This window comes from Tigriopus californicus, chromosome 12 (genome assembly GCF_007210705.1).
Source record: "Tigriopus californicus strain San Diego chromosome 12, Tcal_SD_v2.1, whole genome shotgun sequence".
Classification (NCBI taxonomy): Eukaryota; Metazoa; Arthropoda; class Copepoda; order Harpacticoida; family Harpacticidae; genus Tigriopus; species Tigriopus californicus.
This window is the reverse complement of record NC_081451.1, coordinates 11,145,804-11,151,997: the sequence shown is the minus strand read 5'-3', so window position 1 is coordinate 11,151,997 and position 6,194 is coordinate 11,145,804.

Below are 6,194 nucleotides of genomic sequence, written 5' to 3'. Positions count from 1 at the left end.
AACTTCGCGCAATGGGGTTCACAAGTTTGGTTCCTGCCCGCGATCCTCGTTATCCTTTGCCGTTCACAAAGATCAAACTGCAACTCCCACTGGATCATGAGGGCCAATTACTCACTACATCGATGCAGAGCACGGACTCAACGACGGTGGCGGCATGTGGTAGGATCTAGCGTCCATAGATGTCAGCTGGGCTTTGCTCTGCTCTCGAGGAGAATGATATGGGATATGTCTGCCACTATCTTACAATAAAGACTCAAGACGAATATATCATCACAAGCAGTAAGGACAACGGCTACTTGTTGAGACCTTTAATACCTTTCAGCGTCAAAAGGCGGGCGTTTGCCAACCATTCCAGTTCCCAGATTTTGAAGTCTCGGAATTGCGCATTTGGAGAGATTACGGCAACGCGAGGAATGTCCATTGGCTTAAGCAGATAGCAGGGTTGTTCAAGTGAAGGTTTAAAAAAGCGCGGCGGCGGCCAGTTTATCCTTTTCCGACTTTTCGAGTGCAGCGGACATAGATGTCATCTTGACCTTCATTTGCTCGAGCTCAGCTTGGAGTTGGGCGACGATTCCAGTAAACATCTTGGAGCGGGTAGGTGGCGGGCAGTTGGAAGTCATCAATCAGGTTTTCAACACGACAGTGTCCGAAACGGGTGCGCCATGAGGTGTTACGTTGGATTTCTATGCAGTTGAGTGTTAGCGGAGCGAAGTCATTGTTGAAATGGGTGGTACCTGAATTTATTTTACCAGAGAACAAACCTAGAGAACAAACCTAGAGAACAAACCTAGCTCAACAGAGTTCACAAGAGAAGTTGCCTTTTACATTTCTTTGATTCCCCAAAGTGAGCCCAACAAAAGCGGGAGATTCAACTCATTGATAGTAACATCACAGCTGGTCTGGATTAGGAAATGCCAGAGTGACTGTGGAGGCTAGGGCCGCCTTAATGGCATCAAATGTGGTCTGTTCAGCAAGGGCCCATCGAACAGCAACAATGGTGGACGCTCTGGGACGCTCAGTTCCGTCTGGCTTCTTGAGGAGGTCATAGAGCAGCCTTGCCGTGGTGGAGAAACCAGCAATCCACAACAAAACAGCACTTGTCAGGATTTATGAACAAACCACAATCCTGGAGTCGGTCAAGTACCTACTCAACTATTTTGGGATGCTCACTGTCATAGCTCGAGAAGACAATGATGTCTTCAATATAGACAAAGCTACCCTTGATGCCAACCAAGGCCGCATTGACAAACCGTTGGGTTTTCGGAGTTGGCTCGGATCTTGCCACCTTGGGCGTTCAATTTTACTTTGATTATTTCAATATCTGTCTCCAAGTGATCATATGCTTCTATTCATATGGAGAGGTGCATTAAATGAAATCAGCATTTCAAGATTCTCAACTTCATCCCTTAGTACCTTTTGCAACACAATGACATGACGGTTCAGTTTTCTCTATCATTTATAAAAAACCAAAAGATTCAAGTCGAAGATCTAGGAACTGACTAAAGGTTCCACTCAAGATGGAGGACGCTTGTCCCAAGAATCTCCATTGATTACACTACGCTTTTTATTAGGAAATGATTAGTGACAAGCAACCACCCTAAGAAGCGCCAAAATCGAGGTTTCATGACCATCTATTTTATTAAAGGTCCCCATAGACCTCTTTAAGCTACAACTGACCGAAGACGTCATCAAGTAAACAAGTCTCCTAGGCGTCAGTGACGGGCGGGCCTTTTAGCGCAGCGCAGGCGCTGATGTCTTCTTAATCCCCCGTGCCAAAAACAAATTGTGCACTATGTGTATTCTTTGCCCTAACTACTTTTCAAGAAATTACGAAATGTGATAGAATCCCGAAACTTGAAAAGATTTTCCTGAGCCCTGCTAGTAGATTAATGAATGTTATTCATTAAGGGTTTAAGTCTCCACATAAAACATTGTATGATCTATTGTTACCTCGGACACTCAAAAGCTCGCTCATTTTATGACACAGTTAAGTGCGGGGATCTTGAATTCGAGCAATTCATTCAATTTTTGAAGGTGTCACAGTTTTGGCAGTGGGGTTGAAGATTTTCTCTCGACTAAAAAAAGTTGTGAGAAATGGCGAAATAGTTGGGAAAATAGTCGATAAAACATGCGGAAAGTAAGTACTTACGTAGTTGTGTATTTCTAGAGTTTGAGGTACAAGGAGCTAGATTGCCAATTTAAATCCTCTTGGCATTAAACGGACCATAACAGGCCCAAAAAGGTAGATAATTTGGTAATTGCTTTCCCAAACTTTCCCAATGGAAGGGTTTTTCTCTCCATTTAGTCAAAACGAAGAAATTGTTGGCAAGAAAATTTAAGTTTTCAATGCTCACAGTATGTAAATTTTTCCATCAATATAAGGTTCAAGTGGCCTTGGAGAGCAGGCTTCAAAACATTGGAAAAAGGGGGAGAGAGATGGGTAGGTACCTGTGCAAGGCGTTTGGTTCGACCCATAACGGCAATTCTATACCATGTAGTTTTTGGCATTGTTAGGACTAGAGATGCGTGGGGATCTCGTCGTGTCAATGCTTTGTTGTGAAAGATTAGCCCATTCGTTCTTCGCTCACCTGGGTTTTAAACCTTAGAAAGTGATTCATTTGTTGATGCGTTGCATGAAGCAGGAACATTCAAACGAAAATAAAGTAAATGTAAAAAATGCACGCAATGTGTGAAAATGGCAAAAAACTAGAAAAAGGTGAATGGGCCCCAAAGAGACGAATAGACCCTAAAAAGTCGGAAAAGTGTTATAAAAGCTATTCGACTTTTTTGGCACCTATACTCAAAACTCTCTAGCGGAAAATCGACTGGTGGCCGAACGTGCCGCCACATTTCCGTCGATAGGTCTATGCTAATGGCCAACACGGCTACCTGTGATTTTGCGACTTGGAACGAGGGAACTTCTCAATCTGCCAACACCTAACACCTAGAGAGCCAGTCCAAAGAAGTACGTGTGGCTGCCCTCAAGACTTGCCTTGATGGTGACATTCAGTGTTACATCATTCAGAAACAATTCCAGTCGCTGCTACAAAGGACGCCCCGATATCATTTCCCAATTTTTTGTTTGTTTGTGAAGGAGCGAAATCCAATAGTTGAAGGGTCCCCCTGTGTATGATGTGCTGACTTCGAGCTGATGCTCGTGAGAGAGACCCAGAGAGAATTTGGAGAAGAAAAAGTGCGGACTTATTGAAGTAGAGCCGGTGGGAGTGACAACCAACAGAAGCCAAGACTTGAGGAATCCCAACTGAGACGAAGCAGGAGATACCTGCTTGTGGGTAACGTCGACTCATGTGTTTTTTAAGTATCACTTTATTGCAATTATTACGATGTAGTTTTTAAAACTTTCCAGATAAATAAAGCATAAGATGTTGATCCGGGCTTTGTTGGGAAAGCGAGGGATAGTCAAGCAAAAAGGATTACAGTCCACGGAAACTGTTTGGTTTTTCACGGGCTTTTCTAACCGCTACAGGGAATGTAATCCTTTATATGATATTTGGTCCATCAACGAATTTGAGTTGGCAGACCCACCTAGTCCTTGCATGTAGGGTTGATCAGGAATGCTATCTAAAAATTTGTCCAAGTCTGACTTAAAAGATGTGTATACGAACTAAGGTGTCGTCATGCGAGAACCACACCCTGATCCCAACGAGGGACTTTATGCTCCAACACGTTGCGNTTTATTGCAATTATTACGATGTAGTTTTTAAAACTTTCCAGATAAATAAAGCATAAGATGTTGATCCGGGCTTTGTTGGGAAAGCGAGGGATAGTCAAGCAAAAAGGATGTGTATACGAACTAAGGTGTCGTCATGCGAGAACCACACCCTGATCCCAACGAGGGACTTTATGCTCCAACACGTTGCGATAAACTTGGAACACGCACTTTAAGCTCCTTCTCTTCTCTGCCTTAAGCTCCTCCTTTTCCCTGTTCCCGTTGTGTATATAAAGCCATGTTTCTCATGAATAAAGGGCAGTCTACGACTTACCAACTAGACCGACACTTGTTTCATTTTTCTAGGTAATATACTAAGTCTCGTATCTTGATCTCGTTAGACTTGATTCGAGCGTTACATGGCGACCGTGACATTTCTTTCCAGCACTTCTTAATAAGCCCTTTCCAATCCGTGATCTTCTCCTTTTCTCTTTCCTCTTGCTACAGCCCACCTTTAGCTTCACCAGCTCCAAGAATTTCTTTCAGCATTTCGTTTCAGTATTTCTTTCCAACACTTCTTCATACGCCCTTTCCATTACGTGGTCTCTCTTTCATATCTCTCTCCTCTAGCAATAGTCCAGCTTTAACGTTTTTCTAGGGCCAACATCTACCTCGTGGAACCACCGTTCTGCCAAAACTCGTGAATCTACCTCGATATCCCAGCTACCCGTTATCAAACCCATTGCACTTCATTTACGATGGCTTCTCCTGGTAATTCCTTCCTCTCTCGCCCCCTCTAAGCATACTCTAAAAATTTTATGAATCAGACGGGGATTTTATTGATAAAAACTTTAGTTCCTATGGGTCTATTCGAGGGGCAATCCGCACCCTTGACGAAGATATTGCAACAGTGAAATCACGGTTCCAGGATATGTCATCGATCCAGTGGTCCAGCCGTTCCACCGATCTGACAATCCCATCGGATGCTGGTAGTTTCGAGGACTTAGACGTGTCGAGCCTCAAGAAATTTGTTCCAGAACTCCAAGCTGATTCAGACATGTGTTTCTCGGACTTTTGGAGTAAACTCACGATCTTTGCGGAGAGCCATTCCTTGTCCCATGATCACATCAAGTTGGCGTTGAGTACTCTTACTCACGCTGACTATTTCGATACATTTCAGACCATTAGGGACCAACCGTTGAGAGTTATTGTAGACACGATGGCCACTCGTTTTTCCAAAAAGGATTCTCCCCAACTCATCATGACTAAGTTAACCAATTTCACTCGTGCTCAGAATGAACCTATCGGAAAGGCTATGTTAAGAGTGATGTTGTATGTCGATCAAATGGCTCATCTGTTTCCCCTTGCCAGCCGGGAGGGCAGATCACATTGCGAGCAGCTTTCCACGCAACGTAAAATCTGTTCCACTGAGGTGTGGCTTCGTCTTGAGAAAACCAGTTCGAAACGCCAATTTTGCATCACTGGTATTGGCAGGCAAGTTTGTTTGCTGGTACCAGCGCTTGCCTAAATGTCCGAATACTGGAGGGAAAATTAAGACGCTAGAAAAGGGAGTATGCACCTCAATGGTGTATTCGGACATTTAGGCAAGCGCTGGTACCAACAAACAAACTTGCCTGCCAATGCCAGTGATACAAAATTGGCGTTTCAAACTGGTTTTAACGAAGCTGACCATTCCTCATATAGTAATGTGAAAGAAGGGTCAGCTTCTCAAAAACATGTTTGAAGCTCCAAACTTGCATCGCTGACTCTGGTACCAGCAAACAAAGGAACCTGACAGAGCTTGCCTAAACGTCCCCATAGAGTAGATGGAGAGAGTTCGGCATAACCATCGTCCACTTAAAGATAACAAAGAATTCTGGTCCCAGTATTTGGGTGAATGACAATGTCATCAACACTTGTCAAATAAGGTCCATAAGGAAATTGGCCACCAATCGATTACCACACCAATTTTTGGGGCAGGTGATGAGGCTCTGCCGACCGATGGGGCAGGAAGATTATTAATCATGGAAGGAACAAAAGACACGTTTTGTTGTGATGTAGAATTGAATCGACCCCCTCATCTGGAGCATAGTATTCCTGACGTTTGGGTAGTCCACTCCATTTGGTGTCGCGTCGCTAGCCGGTTCACTCGGAGTGAAATTCGGTGGGGGCGAATGGAGGCGGGAACCAAGTGGTCGGGGAACAAATTTTCGGGAAACTTTTGTACCCAAGCTAGAAGACGAAGCTTTGGGGTGGGAAAGAAAAGGAGACGGATCGTTTCGAGAAGCTTCAAACGCATTATGACGGCTTACATGGGTCCTCTCTCGAGAAGTGGAACGCATTCGGTCACGAATATTGCTCCGAGATTTCATTCACGGATGGGTTTGAACTTTGTTCACCTCCAAAGCTGAAAGGTGTGTGGCTAATTCACAGTGAGATGATTACGCCTCAACCATCTCGGCCAGTTCAATGAGCTCAGATATGGGGTTGAGAACCACATGACGATTGCCTGACACGTCTTTTC